At 40.0% G+C, this 19,465-nt stretch overlaps 1 protein-coding gene across 4 annotated transcripts in view; it reads right to left on the bottom strand.

The window, feature by feature from the left end:
* LOC124128282 overlaps positions 1–5,394 on the bottom strand; it is an 80,113-nt gene extending 74,719 nt beyond the window's left edge. For 2 of the 4 annotated variants that reach the window (XM_048390742.1, XM_048390744.1), the window contains exon 1: positions 4,850–5,093. The gene's annotated coding sequence lies outside the window, so the exon portion shown is untranslated. Of the gene's footprint in view, positions 1–4,849; positions 5,095–5,375 lie in introns of those variants that run through there. The other 2 variants (XM_048390743.1, XM_048390745.1) reach the window with 2 other exon arrangements.
* Between the last annotated feature and the right edge of the window lie 14,071 nt (positions 5,395–19,465).

Here is a 19,465-nt window from a genome sequence, read left to right as displayed (position 1 = left end):
TGGATGCAAACAGGTGTCGAGTCGCTGTCTCAGATAGCTCAAATTGCACGACGACGATACATGTACAGACTCAGTCCCTGAACCATATTATTTTCCCTTCCGCACAATCTTTACTGTAATGCTATAGCCCCAAATTCAAACGAAACAAGCCTAGACGTGGAAAAGGTTCAGGCTGAAATTCCCACCCCACTGGGGCTCATTGTATCAAAATAATAGACATTCAGAGACTAAGCTTTAGTCTCACGGTGAAGTACAACTATCAAAAATATACCATGCAAGTCTGGATTTCTTCAGATTTCTTCAGACAGACTCTCCATGTTTCTATGGATATATAAACAATATCTTTTATAAATTCAGAGTGTCCACGAGCGTATATGTGTTATTCTTTTTGCGCAAAACACATATATACTGATTAAATAACGTTGTAATACAACACAAGTATATGTCCATATGTATACATCAGTTTGATCTTGTGATCTTTATTCATAGTTTTGGCTCTTTTTCTACAAGAGATTATGGGGTATAGACTAGTGGTTACATAACACCACAAAGCCAGGTCCAGATTCAAGTCTTGTATGTGGGAAACCAATATCGCAATAAAGAAACCAATATCGCAATATGGCTGAAAATGGCTAAACGTGGTATTAACCAGATTACTCACACATTTATTCAGTTATCTTTATGCACTTTCTACAAGAAGGTATATCTATTTATCCATAAGAAGGTACATCTATATTCATCCAAATGTCCATACATATATGTCCACATATATACTAGTATGTTTTAAGCAACTCCTGCTCTATTTCTTAAAGGTAAATGCTAAACATTTCCTCTGTATACATTTATATATGTTAACATCATTTTAGTGTCAACACTGTGGCAGTGAACGTATAATAACATCTAATCTCAGAAATGAACATATTTCACAGTAAAAACAGTTGTTAAATAATCGCTATAAAAATAATATAGAGGAGTCAAGAGACTTTCTTCATTTTGCCAAATATTGGGCTGTTGTTTTTAGTCAAGATAGTTGGACAAAAATTGTCTACCGTTTTCTTATGATTGTCAACATTTAAACAATGTTCTCAGCTACATTATGAACCATTGAACATCCAAATGTGATGAATTGTACAAATGTCCTTTCATACATGCATATGGGATGAGTCAGCTCTTAATAGTTCAATGAAATTAGCAAGGTTTTTTATTTAGAGATGATCAAATCATCAAATTGAAGATGTTAAGTAAGTGTAGCTGTATGTTAGTGATCAACCCAACCTTGATTAAATATATATTGAAAGATGAGTGGTACCAAGTTGTGTAATTATTTCAAATAAGAATGATAGCACAGCAGGAAAGCATGGCACTTTAATACACGTATCTTGTTAACCCAATAGTTCTTAAATATAAGCAACATGTACATAAAGAGTATAAGTTTGGTGCGTGTCTTATCACACATTACTTTCAGAAAGTGTGCGTATTGTGTTTATCTGGACTCCTGTAACTGGCAATGAATGTCATTAGACGATTCATAAGGGTAGATACGGTTTATCATCAAAACCTGGCTCCCACAGCAGATATCGCTTGGGTGAGATCAAGCGTACAAAAGTGTATTTCCATTTGTGTTAACATGGAAAATATCTTCACAATTCTTTGGTCTCCTCAATATAACGACTGGGGACAAGGGAAGGGCATTCAGGCGGAACAGTGCGGCAAACAGGCTGCATTCCTTGTCACTACTGTCTTTATATCCAGTGTACCCTCTGATCCGAATTGAGCGCTGATATTAGGTAACTCCTTCCTTATACGGTTACAACCCCGTATCAAGTCCACCATTGGTAACACATTCTACTGCGTACAATGAGTCATAGAGCTATAAAACACAACTGTTCAAAACCAACTGTGCAAATACTCTGTGTAAACAGTAACCCAAGATAAGATTTCATAGTTCGAACGGCATTGGGCATCTTTGATACTTGATCAAATTCAACGACATATACTACAGGCTCTATACCACGATTGATTCTGATACTATTTACAATCAGTGTTATTTACAGCAATGAAAAAGGAGAAAATAAATACACAAAAATTAGAATTAGAAGTGGTCAAGAGCTATCGTTCGATACTTAATGTCTCTGACGATACTGTTTGCGTTGCAGTTTTAATGTCGTCTTTCTTTTCCAGTTGACTTAGCACAGTGCTACTAAGTTTATGGTGAGACTCCGTGACTTCAGTCCACCAGCAGAAACATGAAGCCAGTTCAAGTAAATATATAGTGTTATTGCCAGAGAATAACCAGTCTTTAAATACGTATCACACATACACGTGCAAACCTACATATATAATTGTACATACATACACACATATACATACAGATGCCATTTATAATGTACTTTATAAACTTTTAATTATTGTTGGAATTCACCCGTTACAGCGTAGTTTACTTTTTATGAAGTAATCTGGTCCTGTGCCTACTCTGACAAATATTTTAGATACATCAAACAATAATATGCAAAAATATTCATGCTTATCAACGGATGAGACAATGTTATTATATATTTGTATTTCTATGTATTGTGAGGTAACACATTATCCTTGTACAAAGCCAAATTGATATTTATCCATGCAACATTCATGAGCACCATATGGCAATGATGTTAAACGGACAATACATTTGAAACAGGAAACATTGAAAACAACGTCTAGTGCAAATATTGATCAAAGATGATCAATGAGCTTGGAGGTTATATCTGTTTTAAATCTTACTTTTGCAACCTATATCTGTGTTAATGCTGTCCTTACATTGTATGCATCGCTCAGCTTATAAGTGTGCCATAAGTAATTCACAGGCGTTTTATCATAACATTGTACGCTTTTATTTTATTTACATGCGTTCTAGTTGGAAAAAATGTAATGTCACATACCTACACTTTGTTGCATAATAAAAAAGTTGAATGAGAAAACACCTATATGAGTATTCTTCCACGAAATTGTGAAATAGCTGAATCTGATTGGTAAATCAGTGGTTTCGACATCAAATTTCAACCAAACCTGATTGAAACAGATGACTTTCGTATCACCACCATATTCAAACTATGCATGGTAATAATCGTTGGAAAATAAACACGACATAAATTAAGCGAGAGAGTGTATTTCAAATTTTGAGGACAACATGTTGCTTGAATTCTGGAGCCTTTCAGTATCCGATTGTGATCTCATGTTCTTTGTTCTTTGCGTCCACAAAAGGAACACGCTACATGCACTTGTTTCTGAGCAAACTATGATTGAGGGGAAAGTGTAAGTGATAAAAAGTCGTTAGTCTTTTGAAAACGTTTTCGGTTAGTTATTAGAATAGAAAAACAAACTGATTCAGAAGAATCTGGTAGAAACTATCAGTCTTATGTTTTATATTTACACTAATTGGTTTTTGTAACTGCCACGCAGAAAACATCATTGTACACATGGCAAGCAGTCATAATTGTTGACAGCAGTGTCAGTACGTACAATATCAACAACGACAACATGTAGCTGATCTTGCTAGTGTTATTTATGATATGTTATTGATAAATGAACACATGGGGTCCCATTACAAGCCAGTATAGTCATGTCTTTCAATGTATTTATAACATGCGGGAACGCAAATGATGTCAAGTCTTGTCTTTAAATATCCCTTTATATGGGATATATGAAAGAGAATATACTCTTGAACAAAAACTACAAGTAAAACAGTATGGCATAGCTTTAAGACTATTCTAAGTAAATATATTATCGTTGTCTAAGTCTAGAAATCTTACTAAATGAATTCAGGATATGTCAGATAATACTATATATGTGTACAGAAAGTCTGACATGAAAACAAAATATGTTATCATATCTGCAATACAACATTCTGCAATATGAATGCAGTCAATTTCGGTAGCAAGTTTCCCTGACAGCAAAGTATGGGGTCAATCTTGAGTACTAGGCTGTGTAAGGTTAAGTTCATACAAGGGACATTTGAGTTTCATAACGCACAACATTACTTGCCAAGGTAGAAAATGTGAGGGTAGGAAAGGGAAAATGTTAAATCAGACACTGTAAACATTTGGCCGTAACTCATGACCGCATTTGCGGAGATATCACTAGCATATACTAATTTTTAGAATGGCATATAGTTTGCAAATATGTGCAGACAAATCAATCTTGTCCTATCAAATATCATCTTTAGCACATTGCTCAGTGAAACACTACATTGTGCATTTATATCCCAGGAATAAAGTTTTTGTTGTTGTTATAAACAAAATAGATGTCATTGTCCAGTAAATTGCGCAGTAAACAAAAGTTACATGAATGTATTTGCAGATTTATCACAGGAATAAAGTATGTATTTTTGCAGTAAATAAATGTCATTTTCTAGCATATTACACGGTGAAAAAGCTACGTATTTGAGGATATATGTCAGGAATAACGGTAAGATGTTAGACTAAGTATTTTTACTGATTCATGAATACATTCTAACGATATAGTCGGATTGTACAGTGTATGTTGTAGAGATTGTGATTGCAATGTGTTTTGCTGTTTTTTTGCATATTACATAGTAAACAAAGTGAATAATTTTTTTTTTAAATCGCTCCTTTTCCATCAAAATACAAAAATGATCAAGTTTCTGAACACTGACTTGGTAGAATTGTAAGATGTTTTACTTTTGCAGCTTACAAAAGTGAAAAATTCAACTTAAACGTATTTAAACATGGTAACATGTCATGTTTGCAATTACTTTTAAGAGAGTATATCTTACATACCAAGATGGACTGCTTTATGAGTCCCTACCCACAGTAACCAGTGATGCATTGCAGGCCGCGCTTTTACATACCCTGTTACCCAACGCCAGGAATGAGAGATCCTTCACACTGTACAAGTAGAATCAGCTGCAACAAATTGTCAGTGGATCTACTCAAGATCAACAGCTCCAAATTGTGTCACTCCGATAAAGGACCACAATAACAAAGCGATAACAAATATCTTTGTGACAGAAGTTGTGCTTCCAATCAGTGTTTCCCTTCTATCTATAGCAAGTTTATGTATTTTGTTTTGCCGGGTATAAGTATGTGTCTGTGCAGACTAGTTCAACATGACCTAGGATACACAATATAACAACGAAACAGGTTTGTCATGGTTAGTAAGCACATAGCCTGGCCTCGTTGTGAAGCAAAAGCAAGCATAGGCGATAGCGTGCCAACTCTAATATTCAGCGTAAACGTTGCATAAATAAAGGTATAAATGCAGTGTTCGACATCCCCATGGCCTCGTGACATATATATGAAAGTTTTGACCTTGAATATCGAACAGTTATCTATGTGTAGGAGAACAAAGAGAGAGATGAGGCACAACCCACCTACCTGGACAGGTAACGTCCTTCGCTGTTCATGCAGGTCATTTCCGGACCATATATATATATATATATATATATATATATATATATATATATATTAATATATATATATTTGTGTGTGTGTGTGTGTGTGTGTGTGTGTGTGTGTGTGTGTGTGTGTGTGTGTGTGCATAATGACTTTGCGTGTTTGTGAAATATTAATACATACGAGGGTTCATTGATAGGTTCTAAGCTTCACATAAAAGGAAAATTGAGTCATAGTGACATTTTTTGTTGTGGATATTACATGATGTCAAAAAGGGATATACAGAACAAAACTTCAGTTTACTGAGTATTTTTTACAATTTAGCAAAATATGCAGGGCTATGTGAAAAAGTACAAACCTGAAGGACGTGAGGTGATCAAGTACTTGCAGAAAAAGGACATAGCGCCAAAAGCCATCCTTATGAATGAGATTGAAAAATTACGAATTTACTTCAGTATTGTTTGCGTTTCATCGATTAAAACCGTGTACACATCAACTGTGTGAAAGGAAAGAAAGATGGACATCAAGGTACACAGAACCTCTGGGAATATGGATAGAGAGCTAGAGACGAACCAGAACACAACGACCTGGACAGGTAACTCACATGTACAACACGTAGTTGATTCACTGACTTTGTGTACTGGCGATTAGGTGTCTCACTCCGGCAGTGTGGGCTCGAATCCCGGATGGGATTTAACCCCCCAAAAAGTACGAGAGTCTGTACTTCACTAAGATAGTGTCATCCTAGATATAATATTTGTTACTTTTGACCACTTTCTAAAAGGCATTTTGTGTGTTTGTGATATCGTAGGAATGACACTATATCCTTTGTATTTCATGTCATTGACTGTTGGTTTATAGTTAATATCTTAATTATATTTAGACAGATTATGGAACCTTTTTAGAGGTATTATAATTTTCCGATTGCTTACTAATAACGTGAGAGCAGTAGGCATTAAAATTGTAAGCACAAAGTAACTTAAAGTTGATCTACCTTTTGAGTTCTTCCTATGCATCAGCCGCTCCACGCAGAGCACTCCTGGAAGGTTACCGGTATTGTCAAATCTGGAAGATCGGTCGCAGCTCAGTGATTCTCCTTCATGTAGTTTCTTCCAGGCCATGTGGTCGCATGCTCAAAAATCCATTATCACTTATATATTGTATCGGCAGTAATAGCTAATATAACAAGACGATTACCAAAATGGACGATTGCGCATGCACCAGGGACATGCATCATTTGTTATGCATCGCTCTTGCTTTTATAAATACCTTTGACACACTGGGGTCAAGTGTCATATTGACAACTACCCCTGAAATACGTAAAACAAACCATGCATTGAAATTTAAATTTCAACGCCCTGTGACGAATGTAGCATTCTTAATTTTCTGTTTGAATTTAAGTCAACTGAAAACGTGATATTTGTAAGAATAAAGTGATATTGGAAAATGTGCCTAATATTTTAATATATGAAACTACTAAGAACTTCTGTCAGAGATTTACTACACGATACTCATTTTGCTGATGGCAATGCATGTGACACAGGTTGCACACGGGTTGAGGGTGTATGTTTTTTATTTAACGCCGCACTCAGCAATACTCCAGCTATATGACGACGGTCTGTAAATGACGGACTCTAGACCAGACAATCCAGTGAATAACACCATGACCATCAAAGCAATTAGCATACGATGACATGTCAACGAGTCTGACCAACCGATTCCGTTAGTCAACTCTGACAGTAGGCATTTACTGCTGAAGACCATGCAATTCTAACCCGGATCATGTTGTCTTGCGCTCGCCCAATTATCTTTCTTGACACAGTGTGATACTTAGTAATGTATCAAGATCATGTGAATCAATCAGATTTCATGGCATGGGCATGATAAAATAGTATGTTGACGTTTTGCACAAGTGGTTCCTTCATGTCCATAAGGTTTGGTTTTAGCTTGGTGTGATTTTAGCTGTATCCCAACATCGGTAATATACTCATAAAAAAGAAACGCAAAAGATTGATGTGAGGTAGGAAAATACATTTATACGAGGTACCGTACAAGGTACAAGGTATTGAGCCAACATGTTGTGGTGAGAACACTTTGTGGTTGTAGTCATCTCAGTTATCAGTCCCCGGTCGGAATCGATAGCGGCCTGACATCTCCTGCCCATGGAAGAGACGAAACACGTCCTGGGGTATGGTAGCCCACTCGGCCTGCAACGAAAAAAAGCCAACTGCTGCAACGTCTGGGGTTGTGGTTGACGTCGGCGTAGCCGTCTATCCAACTCATTGCACAGGTGCACAGGTGCACAGGTGCGCTGCGGTTCAAATCCGGGGATCTGGAGGGTCAGGGGAGAACATCAACGTTGTTGTTGTGTAGACAGGCTCTTGTGATCCATACTGTATGCGGTCGAGCATTGTCCTGCTGGAATACACCGTTGCAGTTGGCTGCAACTGGGAGGACGTGTGGCAGGATAATTTCGTTGATGTATCGTTGAACCTGGATATGCATATGGACCAAACCTGTCCTGCCATGATGAGAGTTAGCCACCCACATCATAACGCTAGCCCCATCAAACCTGTAAGCAGTTTCCAGCTTAACGTTCTAGCGACGTCTTTAGACCGGTGCTCTTTCTTCCCCTCGACGGAGGAGAAATCTTGATTCGTCGCTGAACCAGACATCTCTCCATCGTCGTTCAGGTCATACCATCGTTGTTGACGATAATGTTGACTCAATATGTTGAGTCGGACGTCTTGCTCGTAGACCTGCTGCTCTTAAACGGGTTCGTACAGTGTGGTCGGAGATTCTGTACAGTGCGGGTATTTGGGATGCGGTTGAGGTGGCTGTGGTCGTCCTTTCACGTAGGTGGCGCAGTCGGATGAAGCGATCTTGGACGGGGATGGTTACTCTTGGTCGTCCCGACCTTGGCCGATCACGTGTTGACCAATGCTGTTGAAACCAATCCCGTAGCCTTACGATGGTGCTGAGCGCTACATTGAAACCCCCGCTACAGCTGATTGGGATTCCCCTGTGACGTTGTTTCTTTGCACTTCTGTTAATCTTGGCATGTTGTTGCCAGGCAATCCAAAACCCTGCACTAGAGTTTAGCCTGAGGCTAACATAATGACCCACGTGTCAAGGCAGATTTAAATTTAAGGTCCTTTCTAAAGGTAGGACTGTCTGCCACATCCAAGGCCTTTTCAGGCCTGTGCGATTCTTGATACACACATAGCATGGATGATACCTGGTACAAGCTTACATACACCACCAGCACGAACTGAAAGAAAAGTACGAGTAGATATAGGTCACTGCTAAATAAACGGCTCGCAGTTACCGGACTGCAGAACCTTCCTCATAAAAGCGGCATTAAACCATACTCACTCACTCATTCTTCGTTAATTAATCATTGCAACAAATCGTGATATTTTCGATTGGCGAGAACTATAATGTTTTGAATTTTTTGCTATGGCTGAGGCGCATTTGCAACGAGAAGCCGCGCCAAAATGCATTTGCGCTGAGCACACGCTTAAGAATGCCACATTGACAGTATCTCAATGAACAGACAAAATGGCGACTTGTGAATACGATAGAGGGTAGACGTCAATATTCCCAAGATGCCCGAATGTTTGGCACTTCAAAGGTGTCATTTTCCGTCTTTTGAACAAGTACCGTCCAACGGTTGGGGTTGCAATGAGACATGGGCCTGGCAGCCCGAAACATACGACATCTACACAGGATCGTCTCTTTACATTGATTGCACTGGGCAATAGACTCAAATATGCTCCTGTTGTCAATAAATAATTGCGTATAATAACAGGAAGGCGAAGTACCGTCAAAACCCGGCTCTGTGCAGCCCGCCAGAAAGCAAGGCATCCTGTGAAGGGTGTGACGCTTACAGCTTGCCATTTGCAGCAAATATTGGGGTGGACTAGGCAATACCAGGGAAGGGATGTGCGCCAATGGCGTTACACCATGTTTACAGACGAATCAAGGTTTTCCTCCTGTTCACAGATGGCAGAAAACGTTGTTGGCGGCGTAGCGGTGTGTGGTACGCCAGGGCAATCATTCTTGACAATGATCGGTATGGGGGATGGTAGTGTCATGGTGTCGGGCGGTATCACACATGACAGGCAAACTGATTTTGAATGAGCATTTGACTGGTTAGCGATCTGTTGACGAAATATCGTCCTGTTTGTGGTTTGTTTGTTTGTTGTTTAACGCCATCCTCAGCAATCATCCAACTATGTGACGGCGGTCTCTAAATAATCGCATTTGGACCAGACAATCCTCCAGTGATTGACATCACGAGCATCGATCTACACAATTAGGATACGATGACATGCATCAACTAAGTCAGGTAGCCTGACCACCCGATCACGTTAGTCGCCTCTTACGACAAACATAGTTGCCTTTTACGGCAATCATGGGTACTGTAGACCAATTCTAACCCGGATCTTCACAGGCAGTAATGTCGTCCTGTCTTTGTTCCTTTCTGAACGACTAGAGTTACCGGCAGCAATTTGTAATCAATAGATGGCAATGCCAGGCCACATCATGCCCAGGTCGTCAGTGATTATCTACGAAGAGAAAGCATATTGACATTGGCTTGCCCGCCAAGGTTCCGATCATTTAATGTTCTGGGGTGGAGTGTGGAGTGATGGTTGGCGGAGCCTTGGAAAATAAATCGCACCATGAAACTCTTGGAAAAAGTAATAATGCTTTGGACTGCTGAAAAAGACGAAGAAATAAGCTGCCACCAAAGTTAGACTATATATGTGGTTTATAGTTTTAATTGAAAAGAAATATCTGGTTTCGCAGCTGCAGCTGGATGAAAATATGTCGTCTCCCAACAAACTCTCAGCGCCCAGGCTCCCCCAGCCCACAACACCAGAACATCAAATACTTGGCCCCTAAGTCCCCTGACATGTCACACCACATATTGATCTGCACGTCCGATTTTTTTTTTATATCTCTTTGAGCTTTCCTCCCCCAGAAGCATCAGGTTAAACTATAATCACAATCAATTTGTGAAAGAGGTTTGTTATTAACCTTGGATTTGTGAAATTGTTACTTACAATTCGGTTATGGTTAAATTGCTGTCAGCTAAATAATGACACCTTTCAGGTGATCCCATCTGTTCTTTATAAACTTATCTCTTGCAGGTCAACATATTTAAAATTTGATTATAAATTGCATATTTATATACTTATCCTATCTCACATTATTCATTTCTTCCTTCTTCTTTCTATCCTTGTGTGGAAACATCTACAAACATAGTTTCCAGCATCTGAAAACAATTCGCCCACACACATCCCGCATCACCCAAACATATGGGTCACGCACTGTAGTTCCGGGACTGTGACTCTACCCAGCTTGATCACCTGACTACCTCTGTCACATCATTCTCTTTCTCATCGCCAATGTGTGCTGACGTGTTTGAATAGTAGAGAATTGATTATTCTTTGAAACTAATATTTTATTGTGTGATGAATTTAACTGGATCAGTGGTGACATGTGATATTAATTTCCAATCAATATATTTTCCGGTTGGTCTATCAATGGCTACAAAATAAAAAAAATAAAATTAAAAAGGAGCACAGATGAATTCTTAATTTCGGGCTAGAGCTGAGGCAATCCAGACTTTCCCAATCATTCTAGACTTGAGTTGGACTCCTTTTTATAAAATTCTCTTGGGTCTGTGAGACAGCCTACGTCACAGGTCATACAACACTTTAACAAGGCCAGTTTGGCCCCCACCGCCGGAGCTCCCGTCCGTTATAGCAGCTGGGTTTTGGTTATCTAACATGACCAACTGTGCCTCAGTACACACGAACCTAATCAGTGAGGGGTCCTTTATCATCCTTATTCGACTGCTTGTAAAAATCTCATATCTCACGTAACAACTGGTTAATATATATTTGCGGCTGAATATTAGGAACAGAGTATATACCATATATATATGGTTCTATTTGAAATGACTGCTGCAATGCTCCATTTTGAAAAGAAATTGTGTTTAACGCCCTTCCCAGCAATATTCCAGTGATATGACGGCGGTCTGTTGTATAAGAAATAAATGCAACTTGAATATTGAATCCTGAAAGTTGTACCTTTCCCGCTTATAAATATCACATGCAGTATACAGTATATCAAGTTTAATATACTGTTTATCACGTGCTGTATACAGTGTGCCGCGAGCTCGGCAGTGGGCACATTTCCTTTCCCCCTTCCCACACGTACCTCATGGGGGCCACGAGGTCACAGGTCAAGCGTGGACTCGTCATTGTCTTATACGGTCAAGTGTAAGATCTTCCGGACGACCGCTGCACTAGAGGCATGTGGACTGTGGATGAGGTACTACGTGGTCTGGCTTTATTGCCTTTTCAAGAATATGAGACTTTTAGAAGCTATATATGCATTAAACGAGCGTGAGTGGGACAGTTTCGAACTGGGAGTTGCATGAGCATCAGGCACCGATGGCGAAGACCTCGAGCTCACAATAAAACGCTATGGACCCGCAGACGGACATCAGGTACAACTACTACTAAGATTGTCACGGCTTCGTAACTGTACAATTAACTGAACTTATCGCCTTTTTCACACATTTATGATGGAGCGACAATGCGACAAAGATACCTTGAAATTTGAGGCGTTGTCGCATTGTCGCCCTAAGGTAAAATAAATAAAAGGTTATTTAAAGCGTGAATTCAACTTTGTGTTAGTTCATTGAAGTATAAACTTTCATAGAGAGTGAGGGCCAAACAGTGTATGAACGTCGTAGCTTACTTCCACTTCGTGTCAGTTCATTGGAGTTTGAACCTTCTTAGAGTGAGGGGCAAACTGTATGAACGTCCGGGCTTGCTTGGGGAAACACCAGGGAATATGGAAGTAGTCCGTCAGTGTTTACCTCATTTCAAGAATACAGCCTCGTCATGTGACCGACCTATCGTTCAATGGAATAGCCGTGTGTCTTGTAAACTTCACATTCACAAAATTATTAACAGTTATAACCAAACAAAACACAACCAATTGTCCGATAGAGGTAACTATACATAGCAGAGGGATATGTTATCCCAATAAACTTGGTAACATGGTTAAGTTTGAATTCTTGCCGCGTGTCTGAATTCCATTAACATGGCGGACAGATACCAGATCAAGGCATGCCAGAAATACGAAACCTACTGCTCACTAAAGGAGGCCTTGGGTATCACGTGCGTCAGGGGACCCGAGCCATCTGATTGGCCGTTAAGAGTTGTACAAGGCGGAGCAATAAGCATCGTTTCTTTGAAAAACTCGACGCTTTTCCGGACACTTTCTAGAAGCTCACCAATTAATCAATTTTAATGAATTTTTAGTCGTTTTTCCGTCGAATGACCATATACGGAAAATACCCTCGTTTTCGTGTTTGCAGTGTGAGGCGGTCGGGTATCCTCGTGGTTAATGCTTTCGCTCGTCACGCCGAAGAACCGGGTTTGAAGCCCGACAATGTGTGAAGCCCAATTCTGGTGTCCCCCGACGTGATATTGCTGGAATATTGCTAAAAGCTGCGTAAAACCATACTCACTCACTCACGTGTAAAAGCCCATTCCCTTACATTTATGAAAGATATGTATTGGTCACGTTCATACCATACCTATCTAAATGTATGTATAAAGAAGTATGCCACAAAGCCAAGTCTCTCACGGACAAACAGTTTATACATTCTAGTCAATCGCTGACATGAGCGCTTTCATAGGAGAGACGCTCACTCCAGTGAATGAACCTGTTCTGACATATCTGAATAATATTAAGCCAACAAGAGTTGATCCCCTTATGGCTCGTCACCCCCGTCTTGTTCGCTATAGGGTGTCGAGGATTTATAGACCTAAATAAGATGCGTTTTATAAAAACTGAGTCTGGACCATAAAACCAGTGACTGATAGTATGAGCAAACTTGACGGTCTATGTTGTATCACTGTGACATGTGTTTCAGGCCTTGCATACCTTACCTCAGACTTAATGTTGTATCACTGTGACATGTGTTTCAGGCCTTGCATACCTTACCTCAGACTTAATGTTGTATCAATGTGATATGTGTTTCAGGCCTTGCATACCTTACCTCAGACTTAATGTTGTATCCCTGTGACATGTGTTTCAGGCCTTGCATACCTTACCTCAGACTTAATGTTGTATCACTGTGACATGTGTTTCAGGCCTTGCATACCTTACCTCAGACTTAATGTTGTATCACTGTGACATGTGTTTCAGGCCTTGCATACCTTACCTCAGACTTAATGTTGTATCAATGTGATATGTGTGTTCCAGGCCTTGCATACCTCACCTCAGATTTAATGTTGTATCAATGTGATATGTGTGTTCCAGGCCTTGCATACCTCACCTCAGACTAAATGTTGTATCAATGTGACATGTGTGTTTCAGGCCTTGCATACCTCGCATCAGACTAAATGTTGTATCAATGTGACATGTGTGTTTCAGGGCTTGGATACCTCGCCTCAGACTTAATGTTGTATCAATGTGACATGTATGTTTCAGGCCTTGCATACCTTACCTCAGACTAAATGTTGTATCAATGTGACATGTGTATTTCAGGGCTTGGATACCTCGCCTCAGACTTAATGTTGTATCAATGTGACATGTGTGTTTCAGGCCTTGCATACCTTACCTCAGACTTAATGTTGTATCAATGTGATATGTGTTTCAGGCCTTGTATACCTCACCCCAGACTTAATGTTGTATCAATGTGACATGTGTTTCAGGCCTTGCATACCTTACCTCAGACTTAATGTTGTATCAATGTGACATGTGTTTCAGGCCTTGGATACCTTACCTCAGACTTAATGTTGTATCAATGTGACATGTGTTTCAGGCCTTGGATACCTCGCCTCAGACTTAATGTTGTATCAATGTGACATGTGTTTCAGGCCTTGCATACCTTACCTCAGACTTAATGTTGTATCAATGTGACATGTGTTTCAGGCCTTGGATACCTCACCCCAGACTTAATGTTGTATCAATGTGACATGTGTTTCAGGCCTTGCATACCTTACCTCAGACTTAATGTTGTATCAATGTGACATGTGTTTCAGGCCTTGGATACCTCGCCTCAGACTTAATGTTGTATCAATGTGACATGTGTGTTTCAGGCCTTGCATACCTTACCTCAGACTTAATGTTGTATCAATGTGACATGTGTTTCAGGCCTTGCATACCTTACCTCAGACTTAATGTTGTATCAATGTGACATGTGTTTCAGGCCTTGTATACCTCACCCCCGACTTAATGTTGTATCAATGTGACATGTGTTTCAGGCCTTGCATACCTTACCTCAGACTTAATGTTGTATCAATGTGACATGTGTTTCAGGCCTTGCATACCTTACCTCAGACTTAATGTTGTATCAATGTGATATGTGTGTTCCAGGCCTTGCATCCCTTACCTCAGACTTAATGTTGTATCAATGTGACATGTGTGTTTCAGGGCTTGGATACCTCGCCTCAGACTTAATGTTGTATCAATGTGACATGTGTGTTTCAGGCCTTGCATACCTTACCTCAGACTTAATGTTGTATCAATGTGACATGTGTGTTTCAGGCCTTGTATACCTCACCCCAGACTTAATGTTGTATCAATGTGTTATGTGTGTTCCAGGCCTTGCATACCTTACCTCAGACTTAATGTTGTATCAATGTGACATGTGTGTTTCACGCCTTGCATACCTTACCTTAGACTTAATGTTGTATTGAAGCATTTACCGACGAAATATACAGTCTCTAACGAGAATGCCAGAACTATGTAAATGAGAATTTACCAGCACCAAACCAAACGACACTAACTACCTGGAGCTGAAGTTATTCGGATAAAAAAAATGCGTTCATAAATTCTGTGATTTATGTTATGTTATTTGTTATTCAGTCCCAATAAACTGATCAGATCATCAAAGCGATTTAGGTACCTAGGTCTTGCAGGAAAGAAGGATGTTTATGTATGTCTTAGGCTGACGATTATACAAATTTACATATAAACTAGTTGGGGTAAAGTGATGTTGGGCGTCACAGGATATCCATATGCATCAGTGCTCATATCTTAGGCTGACGAATATGCAAATTTACATATAAACTGGTGGGGGTAAAGTGATGTTGGGCGTCACAGGATATCCATCAGTGCTCATATCTTAGGCTGACGAATATGCAAATTTACATATAAACTGGTGGGGGTAAAGTGATGTTGGGCGTCACAGGATATCCATCAGTGCTCATATCTTAGGCTAACGAATATGCACATGTACATATAAACAAGTGGGTGGAAGTTGATGTTTGGCGTCACAGGATATCCATCAGTGCTCATATCTTAGGCGGACGAATATGCAAATTTACATATAAACTGGTGGGGGTAAAGTGATGTTGGGCGTCACAGGATATCCATCAGTGCTCATATCTTAGGCTGACGAATATGCAAATTTACATATAAACTGGTGGGGGTAAAGTGATGTTGGGCGTCACAGGATATCCATCAGTGCTCATATCTTAGGCTAACGAATATGCACATGTACATATAAACAAGTGGGTGGAAGTTGATGTTGGGCGTCACAGGATATCCATCAGTGCTCATATCTTAGGCGGACGAATATGCAAATTTACATATAAACTGGTAGGGGTAAAGTGATGTTGGGCGTCACAGGATATCCATCAGTGCTCATATCTTAGGCTAACGAATATGCACATGTACATATAAACAAGTGGGTGGAAGTTGATGTTTGGCGTCACAGGATATCCATCAGTGCTCATATCTTAGGTTGACGAATATGCACATGTACATATAAACAAGTTGGTGGAAGTTGATGTTGGGCGCCACAGGAATCCATCATTGTTTTTTTTCCAGATTTGATCAGAGTAAGTGAGTTGTGTTTAACGTCGCTTTTAACAGTATTCCAGTTATCTCGCGTGTAATCTTAATATGGGAGGAAAGCCAGAAGTTCTGCTTGTCTTAGACGTTTACCACTTTGGTGAAACCTGCGAGCGCAGGTATGGTACTGATAAACATAGAAACATAATTGGGTCGAGTCGGGCGAGTCGGGATTCAAAACCACGATCATAGGTTTCGGGCGTGCCCAAGGGACGCAACTCTGCACAGCTAATTGTGACGCCTTAGAACACGTCCTGATTTATCTCATGAAACGTACCGTACGGTCAAATATTTTAATATAAGGACAAATACCTCTAAATCAATAAACAAACTTTTTCGAACTGTTAGTCTCTCTTTCCTTAATTCTTATATTAAACATACCCAAATGCTGTTCAATAATCACCAACAACAACTTTGATCATGGTAAATTTTATTTAAAGCAAATGTGATGACTGTTAACAGTACGGCCACATAGACCGACTTAGTATTTTAGCATGCAAATATCCCTTAAACCAGTGAAGTCTGCTTCGTACAACATCACATGAATATGAACTTAAAGTCGGTTCTAAACCCGTCAATGCCCAATGCAGTATTTGTGTACACTATTATAAAACTAAGCAACTCTCTGTCTCTGGTAAAATGGGGTGCGCGGTATGAATAAACATGATCCTTCTGAAAATCATTTCAAGTGAACACATCACTGAATTGCTCACTGAATCTGGGAAAAACACAAACTATTAACAGTAATTCTCCTTCTGATCCGCGTTTTAAACAAATACCTTACGAATAATCACGGGTATAGTTTGACAACATATCTCCGCGTTACACAAGATGTCTCGCCTGTACCGCTGCTGTTATTGCGTCGTTGTTGCGAGACGGGAAAGCGTCTGTTAATCCTCACTGCATGGCCATGTCGACTGTCACAAAATTACATGACAACAATAAATATTTTTATTCGAACATGAAATATTACAAAACTGGTATTTCTATTTAGGTCTAATTATTATTCGATAATAAACTTCTTTCAGCGCGTAACTGTGGATATTGGATATAATTACAGAACGATAGTCGACATATTGATCTCAGATGAGTGGTTTGAGGAGTTCGCGAGTGGGTGAGTGAGTTAGCGAGTGAATCAGTGGGTGAGTGAGTATGACAGTGGATTCGAATCCCAACCTTCGCTCCAGCTATGAACCTTGGTTTGTCAGAACATACCCTTCTCGTGGGTTTCACCAAAGTAGAACATTATAAGACCCGCATCGAGTGAAACTTCGGGCTTTCCTCCAAACATTCAGCAGACACCCCTGATACAACTGAAACACAGTTCCAAGCAGCGTTACACAAACTCACTCACATTATACCAGGGATGCTGGCTACGTTACTGAATTGTCTCCCTTTGTCCACAACATTCCAACCCAACATCTCCACGACATGACGTCATGTTGAACTCAAAGCAGATGACAACAAAAGGTACGTAAATGTGTTTTAACCTCCATATCAAAGTATGCTTTGCAATTTTAACTTTAAGACTATTGTTTTGGTTGAAAACCTTTTGTTTCTGAATAGACAAAAAACTTCATTTACAACCATGAATTTAGATATGCACAGTCTGTAAGACAAAACTGATTAGCTTAAATCATAATTTCTAGATTACTACTAGTAAATAATAAGAACAAGATGTGCCTACAAGAGACTTGCATACAATCCGTTTAGTTCGACTTACCTATCATAAGAATAGAGTTACTGTACACCCATGGACTTACCACTCAGTACAGTCTTGGAGCAGGCACCATCAAATAGACTATTTTATGGTCACTGCTTGGTGCAAGGCTATGTCCAATCATGTTCTGTCAAGTCTGTGATAGCAAAATCAATGGAATCTGGAAGCGTTCGTTTATTTCCATCAGAGTGAGTGAGTTCGGTTTAACGCCGCTTTTAACAGTATTCCAGTTACATCACGGCATGTCAGCTTAAGGTAGGAAGAAAGACCGAAATGATGCAGGTCTCAGATGTTTACCACTTCGATGAAACCCACGAGCACGGGTATGGTGCTGACAAACCTAGAAACATAATCGGTGCGAACCGGGATTCGAACCCACAATCATAGGTTTCTGGCGCGACAAAGGGACGCAACTCACAGCGAATCGCCCCTCAGACGCAAGTTTCTAGATAGAACCGGAATCATTCTTAATTTACCAATAAGTAGTAAAGATGTGCATGTTTGGCCGGTGAGTGAGTGAGTGAGTGAGTGAGTGAGTGAGTGAGTGAAAATGTAACGTCGAGTCGGCAGTATTACAGTATTAAGATATGCTTTATCCCAGATACCTAATGAAAGTAGCGGCTTGTTACAACATTATATAACATTCTTAAACTGACTTGAAGTCTGTGACGTCTTCGGGTGTTCTTAACCAGTATCCATGTGATTATCGCTATCTCTTGTGTGTCGTGCCTCGAATGGTGGCTGTTGGCGATCAGAGATGAAGTTTTTCATTTTAAAAATATCCAAATTGGCCATTATCTTTTAGTTCCTGAAATTTCACAGAGGGTGAGTGTGTCACAGACGTATTGATACAACCAGAAGTAGGCTCGTCCGACAATTCAGGCAAACCATGCAGGATTATATTCAGGCATCTGCTCCTGTTTGTCTAGATCGTTTTCCAATTAATCAAATAGTAGAGTTAGCTCCTGTTGGTGTTGTTGATGGCTGTGTTGTTGTTGGTGTTGGTGTTATTGATGATGTTGTGGTTGGTGGTGGTTTTAAGCTATAGTGTTGGTGCTGGTGCTGATGGTGCTATTGGTGTTGATTGTGGTGTTGGTGTTGTTGTTGTTGGTGGCGTTGGTGATCTTGGTGTTGTTGGTGGTGGTGTCGGAGTTGGTGCTGGTGTAAGCGTTGTTGGTGGTGCAGGTGTTGAAATTGTTGGTGTTGTTGGTGTTAGTGTTGTTGGTGTTGATGTTGTTGTTGTTGGTGTTGATGTTGTTGTTTGTGGTGGTGCCGGAGTTGGTGCTGGTGTTGGTGTTGGTTTTGTAAGTAATGGTGGCGGAGCCGGAGTTGATGGTGGAGGTTTTGGAAGTGTTGTTGCTGGTGGTGGTGTTATATTGGTGGTGTTGGTGTTGAAGCCGGAGTTGTTTTTGCTGTTGATCTTGGTGTTGTTGATGGTGTTGTGTTGTTGGTGTTGTTG

The sequence above is a fragment of the Haliotis rufescens genome, unplaced genomic scaffold, assembly GCF_023055435.1.
Source record: "Haliotis rufescens isolate VD_foot unplaced genomic scaffold, xgHalRufe1.0.p SCAF_9, whole genome shotgun sequence".
NCBI classification, from domain to species: Eukaryota; Metazoa; Mollusca; class Gastropoda; order Lepetellida; family Haliotidae; genus Haliotis; species Haliotis rufescens.
The sequence above is the reverse complement of the archived record's forward strand: the minus strand, read 5'-3'. Positions and strand labels throughout refer to the sequence as shown.